The sequence below is a fragment of the Bufo gargarizans genome, chromosome 4 (assembly GCF_014858855.1).
Source record: "Bufo gargarizans isolate SCDJY-AF-19 chromosome 4, ASM1485885v1, whole genome shotgun sequence".
Taxonomy (NCBI): Eukaryota; Metazoa; Chordata; class Amphibia; order Anura; family Bufonidae; genus Bufo; species Bufo gargarizans.
This window is the reverse complement of record NC_058083.1, coordinates 538699653-538712810: the sequence shown is the minus strand read 5'-3', so window position 1 is coordinate 538712810 and position 13158 is coordinate 538699653. Positions and strand designations below refer to the sequence as shown.

At 45.6% G+C, this 13158-nt stretch overlaps 1 long non-coding RNA gene across 1 annotated transcript; it reads left to right on the top strand.

The window, feature by feature from the left end:
* Positions 1-8355: 8355 nt before the first annotated feature.
* LOC122936068 lies at positions 8356-8780 on the top strand. Its single transcript, XR_006388876.1, has 3 exons — positions 8356-8416; positions 8499-8622; positions 8720-8780. It is a non-coding gene; the product is annotated as an uncharacterized LOC122936068 (long non-coding RNA).
* Positions 8781-13158: the final 4378 nt, after the last annotated feature.

Below are 13158 nucleotides of genomic sequence, written 5' to 3'. Positions count from 1 at the left end.
CAAAAAGATACTGACAATCTGGATGCAGAGGTACACTGAAAAATGCATTTGCCAGGTCAATCACAGTGAAACAGGTAGCTCTGGACGGAACCTGGGACAGCAGAGCGTGCGGATTGGGCACTATTGGGGTTTGTAGGACTGACTTTGTTGACCTCTCGAAGATCATGGACCATTCAATATGTGACTGGCTGACCCTAACTGCCTTCTTCTTCACTGGAAATAAAGGAGGGTTTGCCGGGGACACAGCCTTGATGAGAACATCTGCTCTGAGAAAATCATCTATTTGGCTGGACACTGCTATTTCCTGAGTGTGACTCAATGGGTACTGTTTAACTTGCGGGGGCTGACACCCAGGCTTTAGAGACACCATCACAGGGGACACAGGTAATTTGCCTAAAGGCTCTCTGGGACCTGGCTGAGCAGACTCTTTACAGATTCTGTCCAATCAGGAAAATTAAATTCAGCCACCGTTATAGAACAGTGATGGCCAATTCGCTGGGGACACAGGTAATTTGCCTATGTCCGTCTTTGAGGTGGCCCAAAGGCTCTCGAACCTGGCTGAGCAGATTCTTTTCAGATTCTGTCCAATCAGGAAAATTAAATTCGGCCACCGTTATAAGAACAGTGATGGCCAGTTTGCAGTGTTCGCCGACGAACACATGCGATCTGCCATCTTTATTCCCAAGTCCGGCGATGCAAAGGTAAGTCCTTACCTGTGCCTGCGCCGCTCTGAAACACATGCGGTCAATCTTTCCCAAGTATTCACATTCAAATTTTCATCCTTCATTCCTACCTTCTTCAACACCCTGTCAATATTTTTTAAACCTTCTTTTCCTTCCCTCTCTTCGACTAAAGTCTTAGCTGTTTTGTAACCCTCTGGTATACTGAAATTGTTCCCCATTTTGTATGTCAATCTTTTTCCACAGAAAGTTAAACAATTATTCAGACGTCTATTTTCTCTCAGTTTCCTCAGAATATCCCCACTATATTTAGCTAGTGTATTCTGTTTCTGAGTTTCTTAACCAATCAAAACCTCACAAACCGGACATTGGAGTCCAAGGACTTTAATTACCCTTCCTTATACCAAAACTAAACCAAAGACTTCCCAATTAAAAGCTGTCCATCTTTTAGGTCTCAAAATGCAACAATCATAGTCATTTTCAGGTTCTTACCAAAAATAGGCTCAACTATAAAAAGACTTATATGTACATTCAATCACCAGATCCTCAAACCGGACAAACCAGTCAGGGAGACACAGTTATAGTGTGAGATAAAGTCTCTTACCTTTTAGCACTATTTCCTATATCTGCAAATCCCGGACCGGAACGTCCAATTTGTCGTAGACCAGATGAAGTGTCCTTTAGATGAGCCCCACGTTGGGCGCCAATATTTTGTTAGGGAAATATCCCTTCACCTATAATTTATTCTCTCGCAGAATCCGCAGAACCTGAAAAAGATGATCCTGATGGGTCTGAACATCAGGGGAAAAAATATCATCAAGATACACCAATACAAATTTCCCCATTAAATGGTAGAAAATACTGTTAACAAAATGCTGAAAGACGGCCGGAGCATTCATCAGGCCGAAAGGCATAACGAGATTCTCAAAATGCCCGTTAGGGGTATTAAAGGCCGTTTTTCATTCATCCCCCTCTCTGACCCTGACCAGGTTGTACGCGCCTCTCAAATCCAATTTGGAAAAAACCTTGGCCCCAACAATTTGGTTGAAGAGGTCCGGGATCAGAGGAAGGGGATAGGGATCGCGAATCGTGATACGGTTCAGCTCCCTAAAATCTAGGCAAGGTCTCAGAGAGCCATCTTTCTTTTTAACAAAAAAAAAAACCCGCGGCAACAGGTGACTTTGAGGGACGAATATGCCCCTTATCGAGACTCTCTGAGATATAGGTTCGCATTGTGATTCTTTCCGGTTGTGAAAGGTTGTAGAGGCGTGCTTTTGGCAACTTGGCGCCGGGAATGAGGTTAATGGGACAGTCAAACTCCCGGTGAGGAGGTAGCTCCTGAACACCGCTCTCGGAAAACACGTCCGAGAAATCAGAGAGAAATGATGGCACCGTTTTAGTAGACACCTCTGCAAAAATCGCTGTGAGACAATTCTCTCTACAAAACTCACTCCACTCATTTATTTGCCTTCCTTGCCAATCAATAGTGGGGTTATGTCTAGTGAGCCAGGGTAGCCCCAAAACTAGAGGAGAAGGCAATCCGTTAAGGACAAAACAAGATATCTCCTCCACATGAGTGTCACCTACCGCTAGCCGGATATTGTGAACAATGCCTTTCAGAGATCTCTGCGAGAGTGGGGCAGAGTCAATAGCAAAAACAGGTATATCCTTTTCTAATGTGCAAACCTGAAAACCATGCAAGGTTATAAATTGAGTGTCAATAAGATTGACGGCCGCTCCACTATCGACAAAAATTTCACATGAAATGACTTTGCTCCCTAGCGCCACCCTGGCAGAAAGGAGAAAACGGGAACTGCAGGTCAGAGGAAAAGCATCAATTCCTACATCAACTTTGCCCAAAGTAGCAGATGAAGCAGAGTTTGATGATTTACCTTTTGAGGTTTTTCTCTTATTATAACTCTTAGTACAGTTCAAAAATTTCCTAGACGGACAAACATTTGCCAAATGACCTATGCCCCCACAACAAAAACACACCATTCTCTGAGGACTAAATCCTCTTTTATCAGGGGCAAGTTGACCTAGCTGCATGGGCTCCTCCTCAGAGGGGAGCGAGACAGGATGAGACCCCTGCATACTGAATGAGTCCGCACCACTGCCCCTAGACTGAAAATGACTGGACAGAGAGGTCTCGTTTCTTTCTCTTAGACGCCTGTCAAGACGTACCGCCAATGACATGGCAGACTCTAAGGACGTTGGTCTCTCATGGAAAGCAAACGCATCTTTCAATCTTTCTGAGCGACCATGAGAGAACTGACTCCGGAGTGCAGCATCATTCCAACCTGAATCAGCTGCCCATCTCCGAAATTCAGAACAATAAAGCTCCGCAGACAGTTTGTTCTGGCATAGAACACGTAAATTAGATTCGGCCAGAGCAACACGATCCGGGTCATCGTATATCTGCCCCAGGGCCACAAAAAAATCTTTCCACGGATCGAAGGGAGGGATCCCCCGATGGCAACGAAAAAGCCCAAGTCTGAGCATTACCCCTGAGCAGGGAGATGACAATCCTCACCCTCTGTTCCTCATTACCAGAGGAATGGGGACACAAGCAAAAATGGAGTTTGCATGCCTCTCTGAAGCGAACAAAATTCTCACTGCCCCCGGAGAACGTTTCCGGAAGTGAGACCTTTGGCTCGCAACAGACTCCATGGGCCGGAGCAGAGCCCAATGCTTGAAGCTGAGTCATAGATTGACGGAGATCCGGTACCTCCAAAGAAAGACCCTGCATGCGGTCAAAGAGGTCAGAAAGCGGATCCATGTCAAAAAAAGGACGGTTTGGCAGATTATAATGTCACGGCTGTAAGTGAGCAACACACAGTAAATAGCAACTGACCGGACCCAAACTAGGGAGGATAAAGGGGGACCCCTGTCAGACCCTAAAAGCTCTCCCTAAGCTGCTATGCACATGTCCAGATCCAGATGGTGGATCGAGACATGCCCGCGTACCTCAGGCTGATGACCACTGAAACCCCTACAATAGTGGAAGGGGCACGGCCACCGGTGCCCTGCTCAGTATATGGACGGAACCGGGGTCGCCTCGGATCCAGTCAGTAAAGAAACAGAAACACACAATATCTGAACACTTATCTGACGGAGCTGCGGCTGCAGTGAAAACCGATCCAAAGTCAGCAGACAATATCCGAAGTACTTACTTCAGCAGAACACAGATCCAGTGAAAAGATATCACCCAGGTGAAGCTACTCAAGCGAGAGATACAGCTCAAATGAAAAGTATAATCCGCACCTCTACAAAGGAGGAGGGGTGATTTAAAGGCAGAGAAATCAAACACAGGAGGGACAGCTGGGAGGAAGGAAACCGAAAGTAAAGACCTCATTACAGGGGCAGAGAAACAGGGCAGAGGGAACTCCTCCAAGCTCTAGTAGTGACATCATCACAGGGGCGGAGAAACAGAGCTGTGAGAACGTCTCAAAGCTCTGGTAGTGACAACATCATCACCAGGGAACTTTGCGCAAAACCCCTCACGGGTCTGCCCCAAGCACTCTAGGAAGAGACCCAAACCTGGCATCAAGCCCAGAGTGGGACTGAGAACGTTAGTATGAACTTGTTCTCGCCCTCAGGAGAGGGTATGTATGATCTGAGAGAGGAAGATCAACGTTTCCCAGAGACGTGAGTGAGAAGTATTCTGATCAAATAGGGGGGGAAAAATGCACATTTATGATATTCCCTGGGAGCTAGATAACAGTCTATGTGTGTTGTTCCTAAGAGTTCTCCAGAAAAATCTGAGCACGTTGAAGTGAGAAAAAGGAAGAGTGTTAGAAGAATGATTTATTATTCTGGTTTTAAAGATATCAACAAGTCTAACCAGAAAAGTGCGAAAAAAGTTACGTCTCTAACGTTGATATGCTGGTTTTATATGTCTTATTTTAAGAGGTAAGATGTTATGAGTTGGGAGGGGGGGGGGGGGGGTTAAGCGTTTACTAGTTTTGTACTGCTCCATGATCACAGTATGTATAAGTTCTGTACTGGTGTCTAAGATGACGGTTTGTACGCCTCCTCTGGAGAGTCTTCCCTGCTTGATTCATAGTAATATAGAAACATGAAAATTGTGACATGGAATGCCTAAGAGCCCCACAGAAGAAAGTTTTGATTCTCAGACATCTTAGGAAATTGGGGCGGACATTGCGCTCCTGCAGGAGACTCATCTGGAGGAGGCAGACTTTTGGCAAATGAAACGCCTTTGGGTAGGCCACGTTTTTGGGTCCTCATCAGAAGGCAGGGGTACTGATTCTAATACATAGAAGGTTGCGACATAGGGTTATCTCGACTCACAGTGATGACAAAGGCTGGTTGATGACAGTCAAACTTGAAACGGATGCTGGGGAGTTGACTATATTCAATGTCTATGGGCCCAACTCAGCACAGGCTACCTTTTTCAAAAATCTGGAGCCTGAGGTGCTTCAAGACGTAAAGGGACAAATACTAGTGGCAGGAGACCTTAATGTAGTAAGGGAATAGGGCGGAGGATCTCAGACATCACAGACAGGCCACGTACTCAAGGGCTCAGGGAGACTCCTTGCTCAAAACTTTCTTGGAATCTACGGATATGACTGATGTCTGGAGATTCTTTAACCCGACTGAATGGGAGTTTACCCACTATTTCCACACTCAACAATCTTGGTCGAGGCTGGATTATGTCCTGGCCTCGCAACTGCTCATGCAGAGAGTAGAAAGGGCGGAAATAGGGGATATGGTTATCTCGGATCATGCCCTTGTAGTATTATACATTACAGAAATTACTCCCAGAGGGACTGATTACATCTGGTGTCTCCCTAGTTATCTAGCAAATGATGAGGCGTTTGTAGAGCGATTGCGGTGGTGGGAATACACGGATAATAATACAAATCACAAGATGAACATATTCTATTTTGGGAAACCACAAAGTCAGTAATTAGAGGAAACATAATTGTATTTATGTCCGCCAAAAAGAAAAAATGACAAGCCCACTATAAACGAGCCACTGAGGAAGTACGACAGGCATATACAACGTTCCTGGGAGACCCAATAAGATGGGTAACGGCCAAAACACCCGTATGACCACTATGCCGACTTAAAGACTAAAATGTACTGAGACCAAAAATCAGCAGAACTTTTTAAATTCGGTAATAAAGCCGGGAAATTGCTCGCTAACCTAGCAAAAACACAAAGGGGACGTTTAGGGATCGGTAATTTAGTTGATGAGGGGGGAGTAAAAATACAAGACCTAAAAGATATCACGAATTGTTTTGGGAGAATCTATGCTAAATTACACCACCAAGATCCGTCCGAGACCTCCAAGCGAAAGCTACTGTCTAAAATAAAATTACCACATGCATCAGACGAAATGCTGACACATATAAACGCACAAATCACGCAGGAGGAGGTTAAGCAAACTATCATCAAATCCCTAAAGAATGGAACGGCAGCAGGACCGGATGGGTACTTTGGTTACTGAGATTGCCCCGACCCTAACACCGCTGTACAACTCCTGTAGGCCAGGGATACGAGCGCTCGGGAAATCTGATACAACTACATCCAATGTTTGTTTCCCGAGCGCTCGTATCGTATCCCTTTTAATTTGGATTCCAACAATTATAGGTGAAGGGATATTTCCCTAACAGTCAGCAGGATCAACCCTAGTAAACCAGTAAACAGCCTTTTAGGGTTGATCTGAGTGCACGGAGACTTACAACAATCAGAGGTGTCGTACAGAAAAGCGTGCTCTTACTTTTCTTTTTTGGTGCTTGAGTTCCCCACAGCAACAAAGTTCCCCTCCATCTTCCCCTGCTAGGTCACAATCCCACCTTCTGCTATAATGGGCCGGAGCTGGTCCATCTACAGCGCATGTCATGTGGGTCCACACTGTCAGGACCTGTCCAGCCTGAGTAGTGGCCGGTACGTTGGGCCCTGGCTCCATTGTGTCCTAGCCCGCCGCAGCCTTGGCAGTAGTTGTTCCCCCACAGAGCGCTGTTCTTCCGCCCCATCCCTCCTGGAGCAGGGACAGGAGACAACCCCAGCACCCATGTTCCATCTGCCTTGGAGCGCTGACCGAACCTGTTTCTACATTCCAGGCTCCCCCTGCCTGAAGACTCTGCCGCCTTACACCGCCACGTGCCACAGAGAACCCACCTCTGTCAGACGACCGCACTGCCCCCTCCTATATCCCCGGGGCGGGACTACAACTCCCAGCTCTGTTATTATGTGATGGCAGAGGACATTACAGGGAGGTAGAAGAGAAGAGGACTACAACTCCCAGTATGTCCAGTTATCATGTGATATCAGAGGACATTACAGGAGGAGGTAGAAGAGGAGAGGACTACAACTCCCAGCATGTCCAGCCTGTTATTATGGGATATCAGAGGACATTACAGGAGGAGGTAGGAGAGGACTACAACTCCCAACATTTCTCTTTGGCTCTCACACTCAACACATCAAATCCACATTTTCTTCTCCTCCAGCACTGATCACAGTACTTTCGCCACGAGTTCTTTATACTGCGTAGCTCCGCCCCTCCCGATCACATGACTGTGACATCATCACAGGTCCTACATTACATCTTCAATGCACTGCTGAGCTCCGCCCCCTCTTAATCACATGATGGTGACATCATCACACGTCCTACATTATCACTTCTCTCCACTGTAGAGCTCCGCCCCTCCTAATCACATGGCTGTGACATCATCACAGGTCCTACATTATCACTTCTCTCCACTGCTGAGCTCCGCCCCTCCTGATCACATGGCAGTGACGTCATCACAGGTCCTACATCACCACTTCTCCCCACTGCTGAGCTCCGCCCCTCCTGATCACATGGCAGTGACGTCGTCCCAGGTCCTGCAGCTCTTGCAGTGCACAGATACAGAGCAGGTCCTGGTCGGGGTCTCTCTTCTTCTCTCCAGAATCCCCCTTTATCCCCGGGGTCTCTCCTTGTCCTGGAGGATCTCCTCCAGCTCCTCCACCAAGGATGGACAGGAAGGAGATCAGCAGAAGAATATTAGACCTCACCTTGGAGATCATCTCCCTGCTGAGCGGAGAGGTAAACCTTTCTAGATTTCTCTCCTCTTTATTGTATTCTGGAGCCAGTCAGACATCGGGAAGGAGAATCCATCATAGGAAGTGATAGGAAGAAGCTCCTGGAGAACGGCCTCCAGACCTTCCAAGGGACGGAGAAGCTGAAGACCGGCCACCGCTCAGTGATGGGGGATGTGGAGCCATGAGGAGGGAAGTAGGCAGGTTGTCCCCAGGAGATGGCGGCAGTGTGGCCTTGAAGGAGAATTTCTACCACTAGTCTGACATCTAGATGATACTAGAAGAAGGAGGCCTCCACTACGTCTAGAGGAAAGAAGGCTTCTCCAAGACATAGAGGAGAGTCTTTACTGTAAGAGCAGGGGGACTATGGAGCTCTCTGCCAGAGGAAGGGGGGGTGGGGAATTCTCTAGAAGAGTCCAGAAGGGGCTGGAGGGGAAGAATATTCCAGCTTCTAGGGACTAGATTACTGGAGATGGGGCCATGATCCCAGGAGGGATTCTGAGGGGAGATCTGGAGTCAGTGTCTCTCTCCATCCACAGGATTACACCCTAGTGAAGAAGACATCGGGGAGGACTCCCATCATCCAGGAGTCAGGAGGGTGGACCCCCATCACAGAGCCTCCCCCCCTGATACATGAGCAGAAGATCCTTGAACTCACCCACAAGATGATGGAGCTGCTGACTGGAGAGGTGACACTGCTGGGAATACTGGGAGGGTCTCCAGTAACAGCACTGGAGGGTCTGGGTGATGACGGTGTCATTGTGTTGTCAGGTTCCTGTAAGGTGTCAGGATGTGGCGGTGTATTTCTCCCTGGAGGAGTGGGAGTATATAGAAGGAAAGGAGGATCTGTACGAGGAGGCTATGATGGAGGAGCTCCGGCCTCTGACATCTCAAGGTAGGAGGAGACCTTCCTGATGATAGAGATGTAAGGGCCCCTGGATACTACTCCCATCATCTCATATATAATACAGTCTGTGTGTTATCTCCTATAGGTTCTGACTCCAGGAGGAGAAGTCCCCCCGAGAGATGTCCCTGTCCTCTGTATTCCCAGGACTGTCCAGAGGAGAAGCTCCCAGAGAACCATCAGGTAGATGGAGCTGAGCCCTATACACATCTATATAGGGGGGGGGTCCTGCAGTCACAGAGGGGTCATAGATGGTGGGGGTCTCTTATGTGGATCTGTTAGATTTCCCACCTGTCTGCTGTATTGTCCTGAATTGTTACAGATGACAAATCGGGGGGAAGATGTGACTGATATCAAAGTGGAGGATGAAGAAGAGCGGATGATGGGCGATCCCCCGTGTAAGAGTGAGGTGGAGGAGGACATTCCAGTCCATGTGACCACAGGTATGGAATCATGAATGGAGGAAGTGGATTAGGAGGTTTCTTCAGGTGAGGCTCCACCTTAGAGCTGCAGTAAAGGAGCACTCCGGGCAGTGACCCCTGTGTTATGTGCAGGAGCGGAGGGAGATGTGACTGTACATAGACATCTTATCCAGGATCTTCTCTCCATCCTCTCATGGTCCAGGCCTTTAAACACAATGGGGGTCATCTACTAACAGTCTGTTTTATAAATAAAAAGTCGTAAGATGCCACTTTGCAACATGTTAACGTCAGTGTAACATTATTTTGTTGCATGCAGCATTTTTACGCCACCGTTGACATTGGGGAGCGGCAGGGGTGGGGGCATGGAAAAAGAAGGGGGTCCATCAGCCCTGACAAATTCACAAACATTTACATGAGCCTTGACATCTACTCTGGTCAGGTGCTGGGGGCCATTTCACTTCAAAGAAAAATAAAACCGAAGTCTTGCTCACCCATCCTGGAATAATCCCTCGACACTCGTGTAAAACTTCCTGTCTATATTTATAGCGCTTTCAAAACATCAAATAATACAAAAAAAGACATAAAATGCTACGCACTTCGAATTTAACAAAACATTCTTCCTCATGGCATACGTACTCGTGGCTGAAAGCACCTTTATCGCACAGGGTCACCTCCCCCGAAGGCTGGAGTCAGGAAGCTCAGGAGAATAAAGCCCATCACGAATGGATGGAAGCTGCTGTAGCTGCAAACAGTTTAGTCAGGATAATTCAATGGACAAAACCCAAAGCAACCAGAAACATCTGAAATCTCATGCATGGTGCAATGTTGCATATCCTGGCTAATATAGGTACATGAGGTCCATATGTATATAGTCTAGTGTAGGAATCTGTACTGGCAGTAGGGTCGTCAGTGACAGATTTTCACGGAGACAGCGGGTTTCAAAGTCCAAACTGCTTTATCTGGTCACTTCAGCATAGCAGAGTAGCCTCCAAGTTGTAGCGTCTGGGCTCTATCTAATACTCAGGTGGTTCCTGTCTGACCTATAAATCACTGTTCACACCAGGGAGGTTCAGGTTTCATTCGCACCAACATTTGGGCACATTTTTTGGAGGTCCATTTAGGTCTCACGCCTTTCCTAGAAAGCAGCACCCTTTTCCATAAAGCTACAACCCCTACGTCAGGTGAGGCGTAAAAAGCTTAAAAAAGTGTAAAACAGTTGGTAAATGTGATGCAAAGTATGAAAATGCACAAAAACCTGGCCAAATCTGCCCATTTTCTTTAGAATTGTTAAATACAGATATCCTATGTATATAGGTAATCCAGTGTCCGTTTACTGCTGTGGTGACAGGTTAAAATGTTATCTGAAGGGTGCTCCTCATGACAAGAGTAGATGCAGACTTGGGATCACAGTATGACAGCTCTGCTGTTCTCTTGATAGGTCTAGATATAGATGTCCACAGAGCACTGCTTGATTAGTTTAAGGGGGATGTGCAAATCCTCCAGCTCCAGGAAGATATCAGGCACTTGTTCAGTAACATCTGTGGATATGTTTGCTCACATTGGTGCACTCCAGGCAGACAAGCCAGACCTTATCCTGAGGTTCCCACTTACAATGCTGCTTGTGTGGACATTTGTTGTTTGGTGCTTGGCTTAGAGTAGATGGTGTCTCAGGTCAAGAGACAAATTCTGGAGTAGTCAATGGGTTAAGGAATCCCCAGATGTTTGAGCACTGGACATCCTTGATTTATCTTTGATCAGTTATAATGTATTACACAAAGCTTTATAAGGCTTGAGTCACACATGCAGTTTTTTAGCCAAAGCTAGAAGTGAGTGATAAAGGAATGGGAAATGGATTCCACTCCTCCTTTGAGCTGATCTACGTGTGGCTTTGGCTCAGAAAACTGCATCAAAAACTGCATGTGCGTTTTCACCATAATAGTAATATTATAAATTTGTGGCTTAAAAGATGGAGAAAAAAAAATCACAAAATATATTTTTAATCCTAACTTCATGTTATCACTAGATCATAAAAGAGAAGATGAAGATACCATGCAGAGCTCTTCAGGAGGAAACTACATTACCTGTAATGTACATCCGGTACCTCACAGTACAGCTCTATCTTATAATCCTCCTAATCATGAGGAACCTTCTCCTGACCAGTCACAGATTGTTACCACAAGTAATGGGCAGAAAGGAAGTAAAAGATTTCAGTGTGGGGAATGTGGAAAACTGTTTACAAAAAGCTTAGGTCTTTTTAGACACAGAAGAATTCACACGGGAGAGAAGCCATATTCATGTTCTATATGTGGAAAATGTTTCACACAGAAATCAGATGTTGTTAAACATGAGAGAATTCACACAGGAGAGAAACCGTATTCCTGTTCAGAATGTGGGAAATGTTTTACTCAGAAATCAAGCCTGGATCAACATAAGAGGAGTCACACAGGAGAGAAGCCGTATTCATGTTCAGAATGTGGGAAATGTTTTACAGATAAATCAAATCTTTCTATGCATGAGAGAAGTCACACAAGGGAGAAGCCATATTCATGTTCTGAATGTGGGAAGCATTTTAAAAATAAATCATACTTTGTAAAGCATGAGAGAATTCACACAGGAGCAACGCCGTATTCATGTTCTATATGTGGGAAATGTTTTACAGGTAAATCAAATCTAGTTATACATGAGAGAATTCACACAGGAGAGAAACCGTATTCATGCTCACAATGTGAAAAATGTTTTACAAATAGATCAGACCTAGTTATACATGAAAGAATTCACAAAGGAGAAAAGCCATATTCATGTCCAGAATGTGGGAAATGTTTTAGAGGTAAATCGGATCTTATTAGACATGAGCGAATTCACACAAGAGTGAAGCCATATTCCTGTTCAGAATGTAGGAAATGTTTTAAAAATAAATCATATCTTGTAAAACATGAGAGAAGTCACACAGGAGAGAAGCCATTTTGATCTATGTAGTCAATGTTTCACAATAAATAAAATTTTGAATCTCATCAGAGAATTCACACAGAGAAGAAACCGTGGTCTTGTTTGGAATATGAGAAATGCAATTCAGACATTTAACAATCAATAAGAAGGTTTATTCTTTGGGTGGAATCAGCCTAGATCTGCCAGAAGCACAAACTATATTTACTGTAGATCAATAGTGATCGGGATTAGAGATGGACAAATTGATTCATACGATTAAAATTCATACAAAAAGCAGCCTCCTGGAGCAGCGAGGGTCTGGCCCCAGTACTCTAGAGATTTACAGGGCCAGACATCGATGTGCTTGATAATCTGCAAGGAGGTCACAGCACTCAACAAAGCACCACAGCCTCCTCAAACAGCTGATTGATAGGGGTTGTGGGTGTTGGATGATATTTATATAAAGGAGAAGCTGCCAAAGGGGATGTAGATTTATTCGTAATGGCCATTTTGATTGTCTACCACTCATTACCCTCTCAAATCTGTCAATCCAATTTTGTGAAAATTCTGGCTCCATTGAACCCATCAAAAAGCTCAGGATTTAGTAGTAATGGGTACTTGTTTTTCACTGTAATTTTATTCAGTCCGGAGGACATGACTGAAAGGACCTTTTTCATGACAACAAACAAACTGGTACATGCCAGTGAAGAGGACCTCCGAATAAAGACCCCCACTTTAAACTAATTAGACATGGTTGGAGTTTCTTGCAGTGATAATGTGGAAGAGTAGTTTGTAGCACAAGGTTGATGGGACAGTCTTAGGGATGATGTGGTGGCAGAGTCTCAGCTTCCTTTTTATTGAAAACATTAGTGTTGCTAGCATAAGCAGGAGGTAGGCCTTGAGGATTCTGATCAAATGGTGAAGCTCGGGCAGTATGATGTCAGACAGTGAAAATGACAGGCAGAAACCCGGAGTAGAATCTGACCCATATTCCAGTCCAGGACTGTGCAAGCAAAAGCTAGGGCAGTTCCAGTAGAAGAGTACTGGTGGACACAAGCAGAACATAGAATGATATTGTCTTTGTGTGCAGAATTCCCATTTGAAGCTCCATGGGCATGGTGATGTACTGTATGGGTTCCAGAAGCGCTATCCCATTGACAGATGTCACCACCAAGGATTT